Below are 25,244 nucleotides of genomic sequence, written 5' to 3'. Positions count from 1 at the left end.
TTGTAAGCCCATACAGGGCTGTGGTGAAAAAGAAAATATCCTCAGAGGAAAACTGGAAAGATTTCTGAGAAACTGCTTTGTGATGTGTGACTTCCACTCACTGAGTTACAGCTGTATTTCGTGGAGCTGTTTGCTATCCTTATTTCTGTGGAATCTGAGAACTGATATTTCAGAACCCTTGGAAGGCTATAGGACCAAAGGGAATACACTGCGATAGAAATGAGAAAGAAGGTTTCTGAGAAACTTCTATATGATCTTGAATTTATCTCACAGAGTTTCAGCTTTCCCCTAAAGAAGCCTTTCGCTAAGTCTGTTCTCGTGGAATTTGCCAAGTGATATTTGGCAGCCTATGGAGCGCTATGCGGAAAAAGAAAATATCCTCAGATAAAAACTGGAAAGAAGCTTTGTGTGAAACTGCCTTGTGTTTGTGAATTCATCTCATAGTGTTACAGCTTTCCCCTCAAGAAGCCGTTGGCTAAGACTGTTCTTCTGGAATTTGCAAAGTGATATTTGGTAGCCCATACTGGGTTATGGTGAAAAAGAAATTATCCTCTTTTAAAAATGGAAAGAAGCTTTCCGAGAAACTGCTTTGTGATGTGTAAATTTCACTCCCTGAGTTACAACTGTATTTCCTGGAGCTGATTGCTAGCCTTATTTCTGTCGAATCTGAGAACTGATATTTCGGATCCCGTGGAAGACTTTAGGTCCAAAGGAAACATCCTCCCATGGAAATGAGCAAGAAGCTTTGTGAGAAACTTCTTTGTGATCTGTGAATTCATGTCACAGGGTTGCAGCTTTCCCCTCAAGAAGCCTTTCGCTTAGACTGTTCTTGTGGAATTTGTAAAGTGATATTTGGAAGCCCATAGAGGGCTATGGGGAAAAAGAAAGTATCCTATGATAAAAACTGGAAAGAAGCTTTCTGGGAAACTGCTTTGTGATCCGGGACTTCCACTCACTGAGTTACAGCTGTATTTCGTGGAGCTCTTTGCTAGCCTTATTTGTGTCGAATCTGAGAACAGATATTTCAGATCCCTTGGAAGACTTTAGGGCTAAAGGAAATATACTCCGATAGAAATGAGGCGGAAATTTCCTGGGAAACTTCTTTGTGACCTGTGAATTCATCTCACAGAGTTACACCTTTCCTTTCAAGAAGCCTTTCACTAAGACTGTTCTTGTGATACTTGCAAAGTAATATTTGGAATCCCATGGAGAGCTATGGGGAAAAAGAAAACATCCTCAGATAAAAACTGGAAAGAAGCTTTCTGGGAAACTGCTTTGTGTGCTGTAAAATCATGTCACAGAGGTAAAGTTTACCCTGAAGAAGCCTTTCGCTAAGACTGTTCTTGTGGAATTTGCAAAATGATATTTGGAAGCCCTTTCAGGGCTATGGAGAAAAAGAAAATATCCTCAGATAAATCTGGAAAGAAGCTTTCTGAGAAACTGCTTTGTGATATGTGACTTCCACTCACAGAGTTACGGCTGTATTTCGTAGAGCTGTTTGCTAGCCTTATTTCTGTGGAATCTGAGAACTGATATTTCGGATCTCATAGAAGACTATAGGGCCAAAGGAAATATCTTCCCATAGAAATAGGAAAGAAGCTTTCTGAGAAACTTCTTTGTGATCTGTGAATCCATCTCACAGAGTTACAGCTTTCCCCTCAAGAAGCCTTTCGCTAAGACTGTTCTTGGGGGACATGCAAAGTGATATTTGGAATCCCAAGGAGGGATAGCAAATGGAATGAAGCTTTCTGAAAAAGTGCTTTGTGATGTGTGATTTCCACTCAGAGTGTTACAGCTATATTTCATGGAGCTGTTTGCTAGCCTTATTTCTGTGGAATCTGAGAAATGATATTTCGGATCCCTTGGAAGAGTATAGGCCAATGGAAATATCCCCCGATAAAAATGAGAAAAAAGCTTTCTGAGAAACTTCAGTGTGGTCTGTGAAACCATTTCACAGAGTTACAGCTTTGCCTTCAAGAAGCCTTTTGCTACGTCTGTTCTTGTGGAATTTACAAAGTGATGCTTGGAAGGCAATGGAGGGCTATGGGGAAAAAGAAAATATCCTAAGATAAAAACTGGAAAGAAGATTTCTGAGACTGCTTTGTGTTCTGTGTATTCATCTCACATAGTTACAGCTTTCCCCTCAAGAACCCATTCTCTAAGACTGTTCTTGTGGAATTTGCAAAGTGATATTTGGAAGCACATAGAGGGCTATGGTGAAAAAGAAAATAAACTGAGATAGAAACTGGAAAGAAGCTTTCTGAGAAACTGCTTTGTGATGTGTGACTTCCACTCACTGAGTTACAGCTGTATTTCGTGGAGCTGTTTGCTAGCCTTATTTCTGTGGAATCTGAGAACTGATGTTTCGGATCCCTTGGAAGACTATAGGGCCAAAGGAAATATCTTCCGATAGAAATGAGAAGAAGCTTTCTGAGAAACTTCTTTGTGTTCTGTGAAATCATCTCACAGAGTTACAGCTGTGCCCTCAAGAAGCCTTTTGCTAAGACTGTTCTTGTGTAATTTGCAAAGTGATATTTGGAAGCCCTTAGAGGGCTATGGTGAAAAAGAAAATATCCTGAGATAAAAACTGGAAAGAAGATTTCTGAGAAACTGCTTTGTGATATGTGACTTCCACACACTGATTTACAGTTGTATTTCGTGGAGCTGTTTGCTAGTCTTATTTCTGTGGAATCTGAGAACTGATATTTCGGAACCCTTGGAAGACTATAGGGCCAAAGGAAATATCCTCCGATAGAATTGAGAAAGAAGCTTTCCGAGAAACTTTTTTGGTCTGTGAATTCATCTCTCAGTGTTATGACTTTGCCCTCAAAAAACCTTTTGCTAAGACTCTTCTTGTGGAATTTGTAAAGTGATATTTCGAATCCTATGGAGGGCTAAAAGGAAAAAGAAAATATCCTCAGATAAAAACTGGAAAGATGCTGTCTGAGAAACTGCTTTGTATTCTGTGATTTCATCTAACATAGTTGTAGCTTTCCCCTCAAGGAGCAGTTCGCGAGAATGTTCTTGTGGAATATGCAAAGTGACATTTGGAAGCTCTTAGAGGGCTATGGTGAAAAAGAAAATATCCTCATTTAAAAACTAGAGAGCAGCTTTCTGAGAAGCTCATTTCTTTTCGGTGAATTCACCTCACGCAGTTACGTCTTTCGCCTGAAAAAGCCGTTCGCTAAGACTGTTCTTGTGGAATTTGCAAAGTGATATTTGGAAGCCCCTAGAGAGCTATGGGGAAAAAGAAAATATCCTGCGATAAAAACTGGAAAGAAAGTTTTTGAGAAACTGCTTTTTGATGTGTGACTTCCACTCACTGAGTTAAAGCTGTATTTCTTGGAGCTGTTTGCTAGCCTTATTTCTGTAGAATCTGAGAACTGATACTTCGAATCCCTTGGAAGAATATAGGGCCAAAGGAAATATCCTATGATAGAAATGAGAAAGAAGCTTTCTGAGAAACTTCATTGTGGTCTGTGAATTCATTTCACAGAGTTACAGCTTTGCCTTCAATAAGCCTTTCGCTAAGACTGTTCCTGTGGTATTTGCAAAGTGATATTTGGAAGCCCATAGACGGCTATGGGGAAAAAGAAAATATCCTCATATAAAAACTGGAAAGAAGTTTTCTGAGAAACTGCTTTGTGTTCTGTGGATTCATCTCAAAGAGTTACAGGTTTCTCCTCAAGAAGCCGTTCGCTAAGACTGTTCTTGTGGAATTTGCAAAGTGATATTTGGAAGCCCATCGAGGGCTATGTTGAAAAAGAAAATATGCTCAGATTAAAACTCGAAAGAAGCTTTCTGAGAAACTGTTTTATGATGTGTGACTTCCACTCACTGAGTTACAGCTGTATTTCGTGGAGCTGTTTGCGAGCCTTATTTCTGTGGAATCTGAGAACTGATATTTCGGATCACTTGGAAGAATATAGGGCAAAAGGGAATATCCACCGATAGAAATGAGAAAGAATCTTTCTCAGAAACTTCTTTGTGATTTGTGAAATCATCTCACAGAGTTACAGCTTTCCCCTCAAGAAGTCTTTCGCTAAGAAGGATCTGGTGGAATTCGCAAAGTGATATTTGGAAACCCATGGAGGGCTATGAGGAAAAAGAAAATATCCTCAGATAAAAACTGGAAAGAAGATTTGTGAGAAACTGCTTTGTGTTCTGTGAATTCATCTCAGAGAGTTACAGCTTCCCCCTCAAGAAGCCTTTGGCTAAGACTGTTCTTGTGGAATTGGCAAGTGATATTTGGAAGCCCATAGAGGGCTATGGTGAAAAAGAAAATATCCTCAAGTAAAAAGTGGAATGAATCTTTCCGAGAACCTGCTTTGTGTTCTGTGAATTTATCTCACAGAGTTACAGCTTTCGCCTCAAGAAGCCGTTGGCTAAGACTGCTTTTGGTGAATTGGAAAAGTGACATTTGGAAGGCCTTAGATGTCTATTCGGAAAAAGACAATATCCTCAGATAGCAAATGGAAAGAAGATTTCTGAAAAAGTGCTTTATGTTGTGTGACTTCCACTCACTTAGTTACAGCTGTATTTCGTGGAGCTGTTTGCTAGCCTTATTTCTGTGGAATCTGAGAACTGATATTTTGGATCCCTTGGAAGACTATAGGGCCAAAGGAAATATCCTGTGATAGAAATGAGAAAGAAGCTTTCTGAGAAACTTCATTGTGGTCTGTGAATTCATTTCACAGAGTTACAGCTTTGCCTTCAAGAAGCCTTTCGCAAAGACTGCTTCTGTGGAATTTGTAAAGTGATATTTGGCAGCCCATGGAGGGCTATGGGGAAAAAGAAAATATCCTCAGATAAAAACTGGAAAGAAGCTTTCTGGGAAACTGCTTTGTGTTCTGTGTATTCATCTCACAGAATTACAGCTTTCCCATCAAGAAGCCGTTCCCTAGGACTGTTCTTGTTTAATTTGCATAGTGATATTTGGAAGCCCATAGAGGGCTATAGTGAAAAAGAAAATATCCTCCGATAAAAAATGGAAAGAAGCTTTGGGAGAAACTGCTTTGTGATGTGTGACTTCCACTCACTGAGTTACAGCTGTATTTCGAGGAACTGTTTGTGAGACTTATTTCTGTGGAATGTGAGAACTGATATTTCGGATCCCTTGGAAGACTAGAGGAAAAAAGGGAATATCCTCTGATAGAAATGAGAAAGAAGCTTTCTGAGAAACTTCTTTGTGATATTTGAATTCATCTCACAGAGTTACAGATATCCCCTCATGAAGCCTTTTGCTAAGACTGTTCTTCTGGAATTTGCAAAGTGATATTTGGAAGCCCATAGAAGGCTATGGGGAAAAAGAATATATACTCAGATAAAAACTGGGAAGAAGCTTTCTGAGAAACTGCTATGTGTTCTGTGAATTCATCTCACAGAGTTACAGCTTTCCCCTCATGAAGCCATTTTCTAAGACTGTTCTTGTGGAATTTGCAAAGTGATATTTGGAAGACCATAGTTAGCTACGGGGAAAAAGAAAATATTCTCAGATAAAAACTGGAAAGAAGCTTTCTGAGAAAGTGCTTTGTGATGTGTGACTTCTGCTCACTGAGTTACAGCTGTATTTCGTGGATCTGTTTGCTAGCCTTATTTCTGTGGAATCTGAGAACTGATATTTTGGATCCCTTGGAAGAGTATAGGGCCAAAGGAAATATCCTGTGATAGAAATGAGAAAGAAGCTTTCTGAGAAACTTCATTGTGGTATGTGAATTCATTTCACACAGTTACAGCTTTGCCTTCAAAAGCCTTTCGCTAAGACTGTTTCTGTGGAATTTGTAAAGTGATATTTGGTAGCCCATGGAGGGCTATGGGGAAAAAGAAAATATCCTCAGATAAAAACTGGAAAGAAGCTTTCTGAGAAACTGCTTTGTGTTCTGTGTATTCATCTCAGAATTACAGCTTTCCCATCAAGAAGCCGTTCCCTAAGACCGTTCTTGTGGAATTTGCAAAGTGATATTTGGAAGCCCATAGAGGGCTATAGTGAAAAAGAAAATATCCTCAGATAAAAACTAGAAAGAAGCTTTGGGAGAAACTGCTTTGTGATGTGTGACTTCCACTCACGTAGTTACAGCTCTATTTCGTGGAACTGTTTGTGAGACTTATTTCTGTGGAATGTGAGAACAGATATTTCGGATCCCTTGGAAGACTAGAGGGAAAAAGGGAATATCCTCCGATAGAAATGAGAAAGAAGCTTTCTGAGAAACTTCTTTGTAATCTGTGAGTTCGTCTCACCGAGTTACAGGTTACCCCTCAAGAAGTCTTTCGCTAAGACTGTTCTTGTTTAATTTGCAAAGTGATATTTGGAAGCCCATGGAAGGCTATGGGGAAAAAGAAAATAGACTCAGATAAAAACTGGAAAGAAGCTTTCTGAGAAACTGCTATGTGTTCTCTGAATTCATCTCACAGAGTTACAGCTTTCTCCTCAAGATGCCATTCGCTAAGACTGTTCTTGTGGAAATGGTAAATTGACATTTCTAAGCCCATAGAGGTCTATGGTGAAAAAGAAAATATCCTCAGATAAAAACTGGAAAGAAGCTTTGTGAGAAACTGCTTTGTGATGTGTGACTGCCACTCACTGAGTTACAGCTGTATTTCATGGAGCTGTTTGCTATCCTTATTTCGGTGGAAATTGAGAACTGATATTTTGGATCCCTTGGAAGACTATAGGGCCAAAGGAAATATCCTACGATAGAAATGAGAAAGAATCTTTCTGAGAAACTTCTTTGTGATCTGTGAATTCAATACACAGAGTTACAGCTTTGCCTTCAAGAAGCCTTTTGCTAAGACTGTTCTTGCGAAATTTGCAAAGTGATATTTGGAAGCTCATGGAGGGCTACGTGGAAAAAGAAAATATCCCCAGATAAAAACTGGAAAGAAGCTTTCTGAGAAACTGCTTTGTGTTCTTTGAATTCATCTCAAAGAGTTACAGCTTTCCCCTCAAGAAGCCGTTCACTAAGACTGTTCTTGTGGAATTTGCAAAGTGATATTTGGAGGCCCATAGAGGGTATGTTGAAAATGAAAATATCTTCAGATTAAAACTGGAAAGAAGCTTTCTGAGAAACTGCTATGTGATGTGTGACTTCCACTCACTGAAATACAGCTGTATTTCGTGGAGCTGTTTGCTAGCCTTATTTCTGTGGAATCTGAGAACTGATATTTCGGATCCCTTGGAGGGCTATAGGGCCAAAGGAAATATCCTCCGATAGAAATGAGAAAGAAGCTTTCTGAGAAACAACTCTCTGATCTGTGAATTCCTCTCACAGAGTTACAGCTTTCACCTGAAGAAGTGTTTTGCTAGGGCAGTTTTTGTGGAAGTTCAAAGTGATATGTGGAGGCCCGTGGAGTGCGATGGGGAAAAAGTAAATATCCTCAGATAAATACTGGAAAGAAGCTTTCTGAGAAACTGCTTTGCGTTCTGTGAATACATCTCACAGAGTTACAGCTTTCACCTGAAGAAGCGTTTCACTAAGACTGTTCTTGTGGAATTTGCAAAGGGATATTTGGAAGCCCATGGAGTGCAAAGGGGAAAAGAAAATATCCTCAGATAAAAACTGGAAAGAATCTTTCTGAGAAACTGCTTTGTGATGTGTGACTTCCAGTCACTGAGTTACAGCTGTATTCCGTGGAGCTGTTTGCGAGCCTTATTTCTGTGGAATCAGAGAACTGATATTTCGGATCCCTTGGAAGACTTTAGGGCCAAAGGAAATATCCTCCGATTGAAATGTGAAAGAAGCTTTCCGAGAAACTTCTTTGTGATCTGTGAATTCATCTCACAGCGTTACAGATTTCCCCTCATGAATTCTTTCGCTAAGACTGAACTTGTGGAATTTGCAAAGTCATATGTGGAAGCCCATGGAAGGCTATGGGGAAAAAGAAAATATCCTCAGATAAAAACTGGAAAGAAGCTTTCTGAGAAACTGCTTTGTGATGTGTGACTTCTACTCACTGAATTACAGCTGTATTTCATCGATCTGTTTGCTAGTCTTATTTCTGTGGAATCTGAGAACTGATATTTTAGATCCCTTGGAAGACTATAGGGCCAAAGGAAATATCCTGTGATAGAAATGAGAAAGAAGCTTTCTGAGAAACTTCTTTGTGGTCTGTGAATTCATCACACAGAGTTACAGCTTTCCCCTCAAGAAGCCTTTTGCTAAGACTGTTGTTGTGTAATTTGCAAACTGATATTTAGAAGCCCATGGAGGTCTATGGGGAAAAAGAAAATATCCTCAGATAAAAACTGGAAAGAAGCTTTCTGGGAAACTGCTTTGTGATGTGTGTCTTCCACTAACTGAGTTACAGCTGTATTTCATTTAGTACTTTGCTAGCCTTATTTCTGTGGAATCTGAGAACTGATAATTCGGATCCCTTGGACGACTATAGGGCCAAAAGAAATATCCTCCGATAGAAATGAGAATGAACTTTTCTGAGAAACTTCTCTGTGATCTGTGAATTCACCTCACAGAGTTACAGCTTTGCCCTCAAGAAGCCTTTCGCTAAGACTGTTCTTGTGGAATTTGCAAAGTGATATTTAGAAGCACATGGAGGCCTATGGGGAAAAAGAAAATATCCTCAGATAAAAACTGGAAAGAAGCTTTCTTAGAAACTGTTTTGTGTTCTGTGAATTCATCTCACAGAGTTACAGCTTTCCCCTCAAGAAGCCGTTCGCTAATACTGTTCTTGTGGAATTTGCAAAGTGATATTTGGAAGCCCATAGAGGGCTATGGTGAAAAAGAAAATATCCTCATATAAAAACAGGAAAGAAGCTTTCTGAGAAAGTGCTTTGTGATGTGTGACTTCCATCACTGGGTGACAACTGTATTTCGTGAAGCTGTTTGATATCTTTATTTCTGTGGTCTCAGAACTGATATTTCGGATACCTTGGAAGTCTAGAGTGCCTAAGGAAATATCCGCTGATAGAAATGAGAAAGAAGCTTTCTGAGAAACGTCTTTGTGTTCTGTGAATTCATCTCACAGAGTTACAGCTTTCCCCTCAAGACGCCGTTGGCTATCACTGTTCTTGTGGAATTTGCAAAGTGATATTTGAAAGCCCATGGAGGGCTACGGTGAAAAAGAAAATATACTCAGATAAAAACTGGAAAGAAGCTTTCTGAAAAACTGCTTTGTGATGTGTGACTTCCACTCACTCAGTTACAGCTGTATTGAGTGGAGCTGTTTGCTAACCTTATTTCTGTGGAATCTGAGAACTGATATTTCGGATCCCTTGGAAGAATATAAGGCCAAAGGAAATATCTTCCGATAGAAATGAGAAAGAAGCTTTCTGAGAAACTTCTTTGTGATCTGTGAATTCATCTCACGGAGATATAGCTATGTCCTCAAGAAGCGTTTCGCTAAGACTGTTCTTGTGGAATTTCCAAAGTGATATTTGGAAGCCCATGCAGGGCTATGGGGAAAAAGAAAATATCCTCAGATAAAAACTGGAAAGAAGCTTTCTGAGAAACTGCTTTGTGTTCTGTGAATTCTTCTCACAGAGTTACAGCTTTCCCCTCAAGAAGCCGATAGCGAAGACTGTTCTTCTGGAATTTGCAAAGTGACGTTTCGAATCTCTTAGAGGGCTATGGTGAAAAAGAAAATATCCTCATTTAAAAACTGGAAAGAAGCTCTCTGAGAAACTGCTTTGTGATGTGTGACTTTCACTCACTGAGTTACAGTGGCATTTCATGGAGCTGTTTGCTAGGCTTATTTCTGCGGAATCTGAGAACTGATATTTCGGATCCCATGGAAGACTATAGGGCCAAAGGAAATATCCTCCGATAGAAATGAGAAAGAAGCTTTCTGAGAAACTTCTTTGTGGTCTGTGAATTCATCACACAGAGTTACAGCTTTCCCCTCAAGAAGCCTTTTGCTAAGACTGTTGTTGTGTAATTTGCAAACTGATATTTAGAAGCCCATGGAGGTCTATGGGGAAAAAGAAAATATCCTCAGATAAAAACTGGAGAGAAGCTTTCTGAGAAGCTACTTTGTGTTCTGTGAATTCACCTCACAGAGTTACGGCTGTATTTCGTGGAGCTGTTTGCTAGCCTTATTTCTGTGGAATCTGAGATCTGATATTTCGGAACCCTTGGAAGACTATAGGGCCCAAGGAAATATAGTCCGATAGAATTGAGAAAGAAGCTTTCTGAGAAACTTCTTTTTGATCTGTGAATTCATCTCTCAGTGATACGGCTTTGCCCTCAAAAGCCTTTTGCTAAGACTGTTCTTGTGGAATTTGCAAAGTGATATTTGGAAGCCCATAGAGGGCTATGGAGAAAAAGAAAATATCCTGAGATAAAAACTAGAAAGAAGCTTTCTGAGAAACTGCTTTGTGATGTGTGACTTCCACTCACTGAGTTAGAGCTGTATTTCATGGAGCCGTTTGCTCGCTTTATTTCTGTGTAATCTGACAACTGATATTTAGGATCCCTTGGAAGTTAGAGGGCCAAAGGAAATATCAACCGATAGAAATGAGAAAGAAGCTTTCTGAGAAACTTCTTTGTGATCTGTAAATTCATCTCACAGAGTTACATCTTTGCCCTCAAGAAGCATTTCGCTAAGACTGTTCTTGTGGAATTTACAAAGTGATATTTGGAAGCGCATAGAAGGCTATGGTGAGAAAGAAAATATCCTCAGATAAAAACTGGAAAGAAGCTTTCTGACAAACTGCTTGCAGTTCTGTGAGTTCATCTCACACAGCTACAGTTTTCCCTCAAGAAACCGTTCGCTAAGACTGTTCTTGTGGAATTTGCCAGGTGATATATGGACGCCCATAGAGGACTATGGTGAAAAAGAAAATATCCTCACATAAAAACTGGAAAGAAGCTTTCTTAGAAACTGCTTTGTGATATGTGACCTCCACTCACTGACTTACAGCTGTATGTTTGCTAGCCTTATTTTTGTAGAATCTGAGAACTTATTTTTCGGATGCCTTGGAAGACTATAGGGCCTAAGGAAATATCCTCCAATAGAAAAGAGAAAGAAACTTTCTGAAAAACTTCTTTTTGATCTGTGAATTCATCTCATAGAGTTACAGCTTTCCCCTCAATAAGCCTTTCGCTAAGACTGTTCTTGTGGAATTTGCAAAGAGATACTTGGAAGACCATGTAGAGCTATGGTGAAAAAGAAAATATCCTCAGATAAAAACTGGAACGAAGCTCTCTGAGAAACTGCTTTGTGATGTGTGACTTCCACTCACTGAGTTACAGCTGTTTTTCGTGAAGCTTTTTGCTAGCCTTATATCTGTGGAATCTGAGAACTGATATTTCGTATCCCTTTGAAGGCTATAGGGCCAAAGGAAATATCCTAAGATAAAAATGAGAAAGAAGCTTTCAGAGAAACTTCTTTTTGATCTGTGAATTCATCTCGCAGAGTTACAGCTTTTCCCTCAAGAAGTCTTTCCTAAGTCTGTTCTTGTGGAAGTTGCAAAGTGATATTTGGACGCCCATGGAAGCCTATGGTGAAAAAGAAAATATCCTCCAATAAAAACTGGAAAGAAGCTTTCTGAGAAACTTCTTTGTGATCGGTTAATTCATCTCACAGAGTTACAGCTCTATCCTCAAGAAGCCGTTCGCTAAGACTGTTCTTGGGGAATTTTCAAAGTGATATTTGGAAGGTCATAGAGGCCTATGGTGAAAAAGAAAATATCCTCATATATAAACTGGAAAGAAGATTTCTGTGAAACTTCTTCATGATGTGTGAATTCCACTCACTGGGTTACAGCTGTATTTCTTGGGGCTCCTTGCCAGCCTTATTTCTGTGCAATCTGAGAACTGATATTTTTGATCCCTTTGAAGGTTCTAGGCCAAAGGAAATATCCTAGGATAAAAAAGAGAAAGAAGCTTTCTGGGAAATCTTCTTTGTGATCTGTGAGTTCTCTCATAGAGTTACACCTGTTCCCTAAGGTAGTCTTTCGCTAAGACTGTTCTTGAGGCATTTGCAAAGTGATATTTGGAAGCCCATGGAGGGCTATGGTGAAAAAGAAAATATCCTTAGTTAAAAACTGGAAAGAAGCTTTCTGAGAGACTGGCTTGTGTTCTGTTAATTCATCGCACAAAGTTACAGCTTTCCCCTCAAGAAGCCGTTCTAAGACTGTTCTTGTGGAATTTTCAAAGTGTATTTGGAAGCCCCCAGTGACCTATGGTGAAAAAGAAAATATTCTGAGATAAAATCTACAAAGAAGCTTTCTGAGAAACTGCTTTGTGATGTGGGACTTCCACTCACTGAGTTACAGCTATATTTCGTGGAGCTGTTGGCTGGCCTTATTTTTGTGGAATCTGAGAACTGATATTTCAGATCCCTTCGAAGGCTATAGGGCCAAAGCAAATATCCTCTGATAAAAATGAGAAAGAAGATTTCTGAGAAACTTATTTGAGATCTCTGAATTCATCTAACAGAGTTACAGCTTTTCCCTCAGGAAGCCTTTCGCAAAGATTGTTCTTGTGGAATTTCAAAGAGATACTTGAAAGCCCATGGAGGGCTATGGTGAAAAAGAAAATATCCTCAGATAAAAACAGGAAAGAAGCTTTCTGAGAAACTGCTTCGATTTCTCTTATTTCATATCACAGAGTTACAGCTTCCCCTCAAGAAGCCGTTCGCTAAGACTGTTCTTGTGAAATTTGCAAAGTGATATTTGGAGCCCCATAGAGGCCTAAGGTGAAAAAGGAAATATCCTGAGATATAAAATGGAAAGAACCTTTCTGAGAAACTGCTTTGTGATGCGTGACTTCAAATCACTGAGTTACAGCTGTATTTCGTAGAACTGTTTGTGAACCTTATTTGTGTGGAATCTGAGAACTGATATTGCGGATCCCAATGAAGGCTATAGGGCCAAAGGAAATATCCTAAGGTAAAAATGAGAAAGAAGCCTTCTGAGAAACTTCTTTGCGATCTGTTAATTCATCTCAAAGAGTTACAGCTTTTCCCTCAAGAAGCCTTTCTCTCAGACTGTTATTGTGGAATTTGCAAAGTGATATTTGGAAGCCCGTAGGAGCCTATCGTGAAAAAGAAAATATCCTCAGATAAAAAGTGGAAAGAAGCTTTCTGAGAAATTGCTTTGTGATGTGTGACTTCCACTCACTGAGTAACAGCTGTATTTCGTGGAGCTGTTTGCTAGCCTTGTTTCCGTGGATTTGGAGTACTGATAATTCAGATCCGTTTGAATGCTATAGGGCCAAAGGAAATATCCTCCAAAAAAAATGAGAAAGAAATTTTTTTAGAAACTTCTTTGTGATCTGTGAATTCATCTCACAGAGTTGCAGCTTTTCCCTCAGGAAGCCTTTTGCTACGACTGTTCTCGTGAAATTTGCAAAGTGATATTTGGAAGCTCATGGAGGGCTACGGTGGAAAAGAAAATATCCTCAGAAAAAACTGGAAAGAAGCTTTCTGAGAATGTGCTTTGTGTTCTGTTAATTCATCTCACAGAGTTACAGCTTTCCCCTCAAGAAACCGTTCACTAAGACTGCTCTGGTGGAATTTGCAAAGTGATATTTGAAAGCCCATAGAGGCCTATTGTGAAAAAGAAAATATCCTCAGGTAAAAACTGGAAAGAAGCTTTCTGAGAAACTGCTTTGTGATGTGTGACTTCTACTCACTGAGTTACAGTTGTATTTCGTGTAGCTGTTTGCTATCCTTATTTCTTTGGAATCTGAGAACTGATATTTCGAATCCTTTGAGGCCACAGGGCCAAAGGAAATATCCGTCGATAAAAATGAGATAGAAGCTTGCTGAGAAACGTCTTTGTGATCTGTGAATTCATCTCACAGTGTTACACCTTTTCCTCAAGAAGCCTTTTGCTAAGATTGTTCTTGTGGAATTTTAAGGAGATACATGGAAGCCCATGGAGGACTATGGTGAAAAAGAAAATATCCTCTGATAAAAACTGGAAAGAAGCCTTCTGAGAAACTGCTTTGTGTTCGGTTAATTCATCTCACAGAGTTACATCTTTTCCCTCAAGAAGCCGTTCGCTAAGGCTGTTCTTGTGGAATTTCCAAAGTGATATTGGAAGCCCATAGAGTCCTATGGTGAAAAAGAAAATATCCTCATATATAAACTGGAAAGAAGATTTCTGTGAAACTTCTTCATGACGTGTGAATTCCACTCACTGAGTTACAGCTGTATTTCTTGGAGCTCCTTGCCAGCCTTATTTCTGTGCAATCTGAGAACTGATATTTTTGATCCCTTTGAAGGTTCTAGGGCCAAAGGAAATATCCTAGGATGAAAATGAGAAAGAAGCTTTCTGGGAAAACTTCTTTGTGATCTGCGAGTTCTCTCATAGAGTTACACCTGTTCCCTAAGGTAGCCTTTCGCTAAGACTGTTCTTGAGGCATTTGCAAAGTGATATTTGGAAGCCCATGGAGGTCTATGGTGAAAAAGAAAATATCCTCAGTTAAAAACCGGAAAGAAGCTTTCTGAGAGACTGGCTTGTGTTCTGTTAATTCATCTCACAGAGTTACAGCTTTCCCCTCAAGAAGACGTTCTAAGACTGCTCTTGTGGAATTTGCAAAGTGATATTTGAAAGCCCATAGAGGACTATGGTGAAAAAGTAAATATCCTAAGATAAAAACTGGAAAGAAGCTTTCTGAGAAACTGCTTTGTGATGTGAGACTTCCACTCACTGAGGTACAGCTGTATTTCCTGTAGCTGTTCGCTAGCCAGATTTATTTGGAATCTGAGAACTGATATTTCGAATCCCTTTGAAGGCCACAGGGCCAAAGGAAATATCCGCTGAGAAAAATGAGATAGAAGCTTGCTGAGAAACTTCTTTGTGATCTGTGAATTCCTCTCACAGTGTGACACCTTTTCCCTCAAGAAGCCTTTAGCTAAGACTGTTCTTGTGGAATTTCAGGGAGATATATGGAAGCCCATGGAGGACTACGGTGAAAAAGAAAATATCCTCTGATAAAAACTGGAAAGAAGCCTTCTGAGAAACTGCTTTGTGTTTGGTTAATTCATCTCACAGAGTTACATCTTTTCCTTCAAGAAGCCGTTCGCTAAGGCTGTTCTTGTGGAATTTCCAAAGTGATATTGGAAGCCCATAGAGGCCTATGGTGAAAAAGAAAATATCCTCAGATAAAAAGTGGAAAGAAGCTTTCTGAGAAACTGCTTTGTGATGCGTGACTTCAAATCACTGAGTTACAGCTTTATTTCATGGAGTTGTTTGCTAGCCTTATTTCTGTGGAATCTGAGAACTGATATTTCGTATCCCTTTGAAGGCTATAGGGCCAAAGGAAATATCCTCTGATAAAAATGTGAAAGAAGCTTTCTGTGAAATTTCTTTGTGATCTGTGAATTCATCTCACAGAGGTACAGCCTTTCCCTCAGGAAGCCTTTCGCAACGACTGTTCTTGTGGAATTTGCAAAGTGATATTTGGAAGCCCATGGAGGGCTATGGTGAAAAAGAAATTATCCTCAGATAAAAACTGGAAAGAAACTTTCTGAGAAACTGCTTTGTGTTCTGTTAATTCGTTCTCACAGAGTTACAACTTACCCCTCAAGACACCGTTCACTAAGACTGTTCTTGTGGTATTTGCAAAGTGATATTTGGAAGCCCATGGAGGGCCATGGTGAAAAAGAAAATATCCTCAGACAAAAACTGGAAGGAATCTTTTGGTGAAACTGCTTTGTGTTCTGTTAATTCATCTCACAGAGTTACTGCTTTCCCTTCAATAAGTCGTTCGCTAAGACTGTTCTTGTGGAATTTGCAAAGTGATATTTGGAAGCCCATAGAGGCCAGTGGTGAAAAAGAAAATATCCTCAGATAAAAAGTGGAAAGAAGCTTTCTGAGAAACTGCTTTGAGATGTGTGACTTCCACTCACTGAGTTACAGCTGTATTTCATGGAGTTGTTTGCTAGCCTTATTTCTGTGGAATCTGATAACTGATATTTCGGATCCCTTTGAAGGCTATAGGGCCAAAGGAAATATAACCCGATAAAAATGAGAAAGAAGCTTTCTGAGAAACTTCTTTGTGATCTGTGAATTCATCTCACTGAGTTACAGCTTTTCCCTCAAGAAGACTTTTGCTAAGACTGTTCTTGTGGAATTTGCAAAATGATATTTGGAAATCCATGGAGAGCTACGGTGAAAAAGAAAATATCCTCAGATAAAAACTGGAAAGAATCTTTCTGCGAAACTGCTTTGTATTCTGTTAATTCATCTCACAGAATTACAGATTTCCCCTCAAGAAGCCTTTCGCTGAGACTGTTCTTGGGGAATTTACAAAGTGATATTTAGAAGCCTATAGAGGCCTATGGTAAAAAAGAAAATATCCTCAGATAAAAACTGGAAAGAAGATTTTTGAGAAACTGCTTTGTGATGTGTGACTTCCACTCACTGAGTTACAGCTGTATTTCGAGGACTTGTTTGCTAGTCTTATTTCTGTGGAATCTGGGAACTGATATTTCGAAACCCTTAGAAGGCTATAGGGCCAAAGGAAATACCTCCGATAAAAATGATAAAGAAGCTTTCTGAGAAACTTCATAATCTGTGAATTCATCTCACAGAGTTACAGATTCTCCCTCAGGAAGCCTTTCAGTGAAACTGTTCTTCTGGAATTTCAAAGAGATTCTTGGAAGCCCATGGAGGGCTACGGTGAAAAGGAAAATATCCTCAGGTAAAAACTGGAACGAAGCTTTCTGAGAAACTGCTTTGTGATTTGTGACTTCCAATCACTGAGTTACAGTTCTATTTCGTGGAGGTGTTTGCTAGACTTATTTCTGTGGAATCTGAGAACTGATATTTTGGATCCCTTTGAAGGGTATAGGGCCAATGGAAACATCCCCTGATAAAAATGAGAAAGAAGCTTTCTGTGAAACTTCTTTGTGATCTCTGAATTCATCTCACAGAGTAACAGCTTTTCCCTCGAGAAGCCTTTCGCTGTAAGACTCTTCGTGTGGAATTCCTAAGAGAAACGTGGAAGTCCATGGAGGGCTATGTTGAAAAAGAAAATATCCTCAGATAAAAAGTGGAAAGAAGCTTTCTAAGAAACTGCTTTGTGTTCTGTTAATTTTTCTCACAGAGGTACAAGATTCCCCTCCAGAAGTCGTTGGCTAAAACTGTTCTGGTGGAATTTGCAAAGTGATATTTGGAAGACCATAGAGGCCTATGGTGAAAAAGAAAATATCCTCAGGTAAAAACTGGAAAGAAGCTTTCTGAGAAACTGCTTTGTGATGTGTGACTTCCACTCACTGAGTTACAGCTGTATTTCATGGAGCTGTTTGCTAGCCTTATTTCTGTGGTATCTGAAAACTGATATTTCGGATCCCTTTGAAGGCTATAGGGCCAAAGGAAATATACTCTGATAAAAATGAGAAAGAAGCTTTCTGAGAAACTTCTTCATGATCTGTGAATTCATCTCACAGAGTTACAGCGTTTCCCTCAAGAAGCCTTTCGCTAGGACTGTTCTTGTGGAATTTCAAAGAGATTCTTGGAAGCCCATAGAGGGGTACAGTGAAAAAGAAAGTATCCTCAGAAAAAAACTGGAAATAAGCTTTCTGAGAAACTGCTTTGTGTTCTGTTAATTAATCTCACAGAGTTACAGCTTTCCCTGCAAGAAGCCGTTCGCTAAGACTGTTCTTAAGGAATAAGCAAAGTGATATTTGGATGCCCATAGAGGCCTAAGGTGAAAAAGAAAATATCCTCAGATAAAAAGTGGAAAGAAGATTTCTGAGAAACTTCTTTGTGATGTGTGACTTCCACTCACTGACTTAGAGCTGTATTTCGTGGAGTTGTTTGCTAGCCTTATTTCTGTGGAATCTGATAACTGATATTTCGGATCCCTTTGAAGGCTATAGGGCCAAAGGAAATATATTCCGATAAAAATGAGAAAGAACCTTTCTGAGAAAATTCTTTGTGATCTGTGAATTCATCTCACAGAGTTACAGCTTTTCCTTCAGGAAGCCTTTCGCTAAGACTATTCTTGTGGAATTTGCAAAGTGATATTTGGAACCCCATGGAGGGCTATGGTGAATAAGAAAATATCCTCAGATAAAAACTGGAAAGAATCTTTCAGCGAAACTGCTTTGTGTTCTGTTAATTCATATCACAGAGTTACAGCTTTCCCCTGAAGAAGCCGTTCGCTGAGACTGTTCTTGTGGTATTTGCAAAGTGATATTTGGAAGCCCATAGAGGCCTATGGAGAAAAAGAAAATATCCTCAGAAAAAAAACTGTAAAGAAGCTTTCTGAGAAACTGCTTTGTGATGTGTGACTTCCATTCACTGACTTACAACTGTATTTCATGGAGCTGTATGCCAGCCTTATTTCTGTGGAATCTGAGAACTGATATTTCGGATCCCATTGAAGGGTATAAGGCCAAGGGAAATATCCTCCGATAAAAATGAGAAACAAGCTTTCTGAGAAGCTTCTTTGTGATCCCTGAATTCGTCTCACAGAGTTACAGCTTTTCCCTCAGGAAACCTTTCACTAAGACTGTCCTTGTGGAATTTTAAAGAGATACTTGGAATTCCATAGAGGGCTGTAGTAAAAAAGAAAATGCCCTCATTTAAAAACTGAAAGAATCTTTCTGTGAAACTGCTTTGTGTTCTGTTGATTCATCTTACAGAGTTACAGATTTCCCCTCAAGAAGCCGTTCGCTAAGACTGCTCTTGTGGAATTTGCAAAGTGATATTTGGAAGCCCATAGTGGGCTATGGTGAAAAAGAAAATATCCTCAGATAAAAACTGGAAAGAAGTTTCTGAGAAACTGTTTTGTGATGTGTGCCTTCCACTCACTGAGTTACAGCTGTATTTCATGGAGCTGTTTGGTAGCCTTCTTTCTGTGGAATCTGAGAACTGATATTACAGATCCCTTTGAAGACTATAGGGCTAAAGGAAATATCCTCCGATAAAAATGAGAAAGAAGCTTTCTTAGAAACTTCTTTGTGATTTGTGAATTCATCTCACAGAGTTACACTTTTCCCTCAAGAAGTCTTTCGCTAAGACAGTTCTTGTGGAATTTGAAAGAGATACGTGGAAGTCCATGGAGGGCTATGGTGAAAAACAAAATATCCTCAGAAACAAAGTGGAAAGAAATTTTCTGAGAAACTGCTCTGTGTTCTGTTAATTCATCTCACAGAGTTACAGGTTTCCCTTCAAGAAGTCATTCACTAAGACTGTTCTTGTGGAATTTGCAAAGTGATATTTGGAATCTCATGAAAAACTATGGTGAATAGTAAATTTTCCTCAGATAAAATCTGGAAAGAAGCTTTCTGAGAAACTGCTTTGTGATGTGTGACTTCCACTCACTGAGTTACAGCTGTATATCGTGGAGCTGTCTGCTAGCCTTATTTCTGTGGAATTTGAGAATAGAAATATCTAATCCCATTGAAGACTATAGGAAAAAAGGAAACATCCTCCGTTAAAACAGAGAAAGAAGCTTTCTGAGAAACTTCTTTGTGATCTGTGAATTCATCTCACAGAGTTACAGCTTTCCAACAAGAAGCCTTTTGCTAAGACTGTTCTTGTGGAATTTGCAAAATGATATTTTGAAGCCCATGGAGGGCTATGGTGAAAAATAAAATAATCTCAGAAAAGAACTGGAAAGAAGCTTTCTGCGAAACTGCTTTGTGTTCTGTTAATTCATCTCCAAGAGTTACAGCTTGCCCTTCAAGAAGCCGTTCGCTAAGCGGGTTCTTGTGGAATTTGCAAAGTGATATTTGGAATTCCGTAGATGGCTATGGTGAAAAAAAAATTATCCTGAGATAAAAATTGGGAAAAATCTTTCTGAGAAACTGCTTTGTGATATGTGATTTCCACTCACTGAGTTACTGCCGTATTTCCTGGCGCTGTTTTCCAGCCTTATATCTGTGGAATCTGAGAATTGATATTTCAGATCCCTTTGAAGGCTATAGGGCCAAAGGATATATCCTCCGAAAAACATGAGAAGGAAGCTTTCTGAGAAACTGGTTTGTGATGTGTGACTTCCACTCACTGAGTAACAGCTGTATTCATGGAGCTGTCTGCTAGCCTTACTTCTTTGTAATTTGAGAATAGAAATTTGTTATCCCATTGAAGACTATAGGGAAAAGGAAATATCCTCCATTAAAAATGAGAAAGAAACTTTCTGAGAAACTTCTTTGTGATCTGTGAATTCATCTCATAGAGTTACAGATTTCCCCACAACAAGCCTTTCGCTAAGACTGTTCTTGTGGAATTTGTAAAATGATATTTGGAAGCCCATGGAGGGCTATGTTGAAAAAGAAAATATCCTCAGGTAAAAATTGGAAAGAAGTTTTCTGCAAAACTGCTTTGGGTTCTGTTAATTCATCTCACAGAGTTACAGCTTTCCCCTAAAGAAGCCATTCAATAATACTGTTCTTGTGGATTTTGCACAGTGATATTTGGAAGCCCATGGAGGGCTATGGTGAAAAAGAAAATATCCTCAGATAAAAACTGGAAAGAAGCTTTCTGAGAAACTGCTTTGTGATGTGTGACTTCCACCCACAGAGTTACATTGTATTTCGTGTTGCTGTTTGCTACCCTTAAATCTGTGCAATCTGAGAACTGATATTTCCGATCCCTTTGAAGACTATAGGGCAAAAGGAAATATCCCCCGATAACAAAGAGAAAGAAGCTTTCTGAGAAACTTCTTTGTGTTCTGTGAAATTATCTCACAGAGCTACAGCTTTCCCTCAAGAAGCCATTTGGTAAGACTTTTCTTGTGGAATTTGCAAGGTGATATTTTGAAGCCCATGGAGGGCTACGGTGGAAAAGAAAATATCTACAGATAAAACCTGGAAAGAAGCTTTCTGAGAAACTGCTTTGTGTTCTGTTGATTCATCTCACAGAGTTACAGCTTTTCTTTCAAGAAGCCATACGCTAAGACTGTTCTTGTGGAATTCGCAACGTGATATTTGGAAGCCCATAGAGAGCTATGTTGAAAAAGAAGATATCCTCAGATAAAAAGTGGAAATAAGCGTTCTGAGAAACTGCTTTGTGATGTGTGATTTCCACTCACTGAGTTACTGCCATATTTCCTGGAACTTTTGCTAGCCTTAGATCTGTGGAATCTGAGAACCGATATTTAGGATCCCTTTGAAGACTACAGGGCCAAAGGAAATATTCTCCGATAAAAATGAGAAAGAAGCTTTCTGAGAAACTTTCTTATGATCTGTGAATTCATCTCTCAGAGTTACAGCTTTCCCCTCTAGAAGCCATTTACTAAGACTGTTCTTTTGGAATTTGCAAAGTGATATTTGGAACGCTGTGGAAAGCTATGGTGAAAAAGAAAATATCCTCAGATAAAAAGTGTTTTGAAGCTTTCTGAGAAACTGCTTTGTGATGTGTGACTTCCAGTCACTGAGTTACAGCTGTATTTCTTGGAGCTGTTTCCTAGCCTTATTTCTGTGGAATCTGAGAACTCATATTTCGGATCCCATTGAAGACAATTTGGCCAAAGAAATATCCTCTGATAAAAACTGTAAAGAAGCTTTCTGTGATACTTCTTTATGATCTGTGAATTCATCTCACAGATTTACAACTTTCCCCCAGAAAAACCTTTCACTAAGACTGTTCTTGTGGAATTTACAAAGAGATATTTGGAAGCCCATAGAGGGGTAAGGTGAAAAAGAAAATATCCTGAGATGAAAACTGTAAGAAGCTTTCTGTGAAACTTCTTTGTGATCTGTGAATTCATCTCACAGAGTTACAGCTTTCCCTTCAAGAAGCCTTTGGCTAAGACTGTTCTTGTGGAATTGGCAAAGTGCTATTTGGAAGCCCATGGAGGGCTATTGTGAAAAAGAAAATATCGTCAGAAAAAAACTGGAAAGAAGCTTTCTGAGAAACTGCTTTGCGTTCTGTTGGTTCATCTCACAGAGTTACAGCTTTCCTCTCAAGAAGCTGTTCGCTAACACTGTTTGTGTGGAATTTGCAAAGTGATATTTGGAACCCCGAGAGGGCTATGGTGAAAAAGAAAATATCCTCAGATAAAAACTGAAAAGAATCTTTCTGAGAAACTGCTTTGTGTTGTGTGACTTCCACTCAGTGAGTTACAGCTGTATTTCGTGGAGCTCTTTGCTTGCCTTATTTCTGTGGAATCTGAGAACTGATATTTTGGATCCTTTGAAGACTATAGGGCTAAAGGAAATATCCTTCGATAAAAATGAGAAAGAAGCTTTCTGAGAAACTTCTTTGTGATTTGTGAATTCATCTCACAGAGTTACAGCTTTCTCCTCAGGAAGCCGTTCCCTAAGACTGTTTTTGTGGAATTTGCAAGATGATATTTGGAAGACCATGGAAGGTATGGTGAAAATGAAAATATCTTCAGATAAAAACTGGAAAGAAGCTTTCTGAGAAACTGCTTTGTGTTCTGTTAATTCATCTCACAGATGTACAGCTTTCCCTCAAGAAGCCGTTCGCTAATCCTTTTCTTTTGTATTTTGCAAAGTGATATTTGGGAGCCTATAGAGGGCTATGGTGAAAAAAAAAATATCCTCAGATAAAAACTGAAAAGAAGCTTTCTGAGAAACTTCTTTGTGATTTGTGAATTCATCTCACAGAGTTACAGCTTCTCCCTCAAGAAGTCTTTCGCTAAGACTGTTCTTGTGGAATTTGAAAGAGATACGTGGAAGTCCATGGAGGGATATGGTGAAAAACAAAATATCCTCAGAAACAAAGTGGAAAGAAGTTTTCTGAGAAACTGCTCTGTGTTCTGTTAATTCATCTCACAGAGTTACAGGTTTCCCTTCAAGAAATCGTTCGCTAAGACTGTTCTTGTGGAATTTGCAAAGTGATATTTGGAACCTCATGGAAAACTATGGTGAAAAGTAAATTTTCCTCAGATAAAAACTGGAAAGAAGCTTTCTGAGAAACTGCTTTGCAATGTGTCACTTCCACTCACTGAGTTACAGCTGTATTTGGTGGAGTTGTTTGCTAGCCTTATATCTGTGGAATCTGAGAACTGATATTTCGGATCCCTTTGAGGACTATAGGGCCAAAGGAAATATCCTCCAATAAAAATGAGAAAGAAGCTTTCTGAGAAACTTCTCTGTGATCTGTGAGTTCATATCACAGAGTTACAGCCTTCCCCTCAAGAAGCCATTTGCTAAGGCTGTTCCTGTGGAATTTGCAAAGTGATGTTTGGTAGCCCATGGAAGGCTGGAGTTAAAAAGGATATATCCTCAGATAAAAACTGGAAAGAAGCTTTGTGAGAAACTGCTTTGTGATGTGTGGCTTCCACTCACAGAATTACAGCTGTATTTCATGGAGCTGTTTGCTAGCTTTTTTCTGTGGATACCGAGAACTGATATTTTGGATCCCTTTGAAGAATATAGGGCCGAAAGAAGTATCCTCCGATAGAAATGAGAAAGAAGCTTTCTGAGAAACGTCTTTGTGATCTGTGCATTCATCTCAGAGGGTCACATTTTTCCCCTCAAGAAGCCTATCACTTAGACTGTTCTTCTGGAGTTTGCGAAGTGATATTTGTAAGCCCATGTAGGGCTATGGTGAAATAGAAAATATCTTCAGATAAAAACTGGAAAGAAACTTTCTGAGAACCTGCTTTGTGTTCTGTTGATTCATCTCACAGAGTTACAGCTTTCCTCTCAAGAAGCCGTTCGCTAAGACTGTTCTTGTGGAATTTGCAAAGTGATATTTGGAAGCCCATAGAGGGCTATGGTGAAAAAGAAAATATCCTCTGATAAAACAGGAAATAAGTTTTCTAGGAAACTTCTTTTCGATGTGTGACTTCCACACACTGAATTACAGCAGTATTTCATGGAGTTGTTCCCTAGCCTTATATCTGTGGAATCTGAGAACTGATATTTCGGATCCCTTTGAAGACTATAGGGCAAAAGTAAATATCCTCTGATGAAAATGCGAAAGAAGCTTCTGATAACCTTTTTTGTGATCAGTAAATTTATCTCACAGAGTTACAGCATTCCCTGAAAGAAGCCGTTCGCTAAGACTGTTCTTGTGGAATTGGCAAAGTGATATTTGGAAGCCCATGGAGGGCTGTGGTGAAAAAGAAAATATCCTCAGATAAAAACTGGAAGGAAGCTTTCTGAGAAACTGCTTTGTGATGTGTTACTTCCACTCACTGAGTTACAGCTCTATTTCGTGGAGCTGTTTGCTAGTATTATATCTGAGGAATCTGATAACTGATATTTCGGATCCCTTTGAAGACTACAGCGCCAAAGAAAATATACTCCACTAAAAATGAGAAAGAAGCTTTTGAGAAAAATCTTTGTGATCTGTGAATTCATTTCACAGAGTTACAGCTTTTCCCACAAGAAGCCATATGCTAAGACTGTTTTTGTGGAATTCGCAAAGTGATATTTGGAAGCCCTTGGAGGGCTATGGTGAAAAAGAAAATATCTTTAGATAAAAACTGGAAAGAAGCTTTCTGAGAAACTCCTTTGTGATGTGTGACTTCAACTCACTGAATGACAGCTGTATTTCGTGGAACTCTTTGCTTGCCTTATTTCTGTGGAATCTTAGAACTGATATTTCGGAACCCTTTGAAGAATATAGGTCCAAAGGAAATATCCTCCGATAGAAATGAGAAAGAAGCTTTCTGAGAAACTTCTTTGTTATCTGTGAATTCATCTCACAGAGTTACAGTTTTCCCCTCAAGAAGCTGTTTCCCAAGACTGTTCTTGTGGAATTTGCAAAGTGATATTTGGAAGCCCATATAGGGCTATGGTGATAAAGGAAATATCCTCAGATAAAAACTGGAAAGAAGCTTTCTGTGAAACCTCTTTGTGATCTGTGAATTCATCTCACAGAATTAGAGCTTTCCCCTCAAGAAGCCGTTCGCTAAGAGTGTTCTTGTGGAATTTGCAAAGTGATATTTGCAAGCCCATGGAGGGCTATGGTGAAAAGGAAAATATGCTCAGATAAAAACTGAGAGGAAGCTTTCTGAGAAATTGCTTTGTGACGTGTGAATTCAACTCACTGAGTTTCACTTGTATTTGCAGGAGCCATTGGCTAGCCCTGTTTTCGTGTAAGCTGAGAACTGATATTTCGTATCCCTTTGAAGACTCTTAGGGCCAAAGAAAATATCCTCCAATGAAAATGAGAAAGAAGCTTTCTGAGGAACTTCTCTGTGATCTGTGAATTCATCTCACAGAGTGACACCTTTCTCCTCATGAAGCCGTTCACTAAGGCTTTTCTCGTGGGATTTGCAAAGTGATATTTGGGAGCCCATGGAGGGCTATGTTGAAAAAGGAAATATCCTCAGATAATAACTGCAAAGAAGTGTTCTGAAAAACTGCAATGTGATGTGTGAATGCAACTCCAAGAGTTACACTTTTCT

At 39.1% G+C, this 25,244-nt stretch overlaps 1 pseudogene; it reads left to right on the top strand.

Moving 5' to 3' along the window:
* The window catches only part of LOC139358058 (uncharacterized), a 106,566-nt pseudogene extending 81,737 nt beyond the window's left edge, over positions 1-24,829 (top strand).
* The last annotated feature ends 415 nt before the right edge of the window (positions 24,830-25,244 follow it).

Source organism: Macaca nemestrina, chromosome 14 (genome assembly GCF_043159975.1).
Source record: "Macaca nemestrina isolate mMacNem1 chromosome 14, mMacNem.hap1, whole genome shotgun sequence".
NCBI classification, from domain to species: domain Eukaryota; kingdom Metazoa; phylum Chordata; class Mammalia; order Primates; family Cercopithecidae; genus Macaca; species Macaca nemestrina.
The sequence above is the reverse complement of the archived record's forward strand: the minus strand, read 5'-3'. Positions and strand labels throughout refer to the sequence as shown.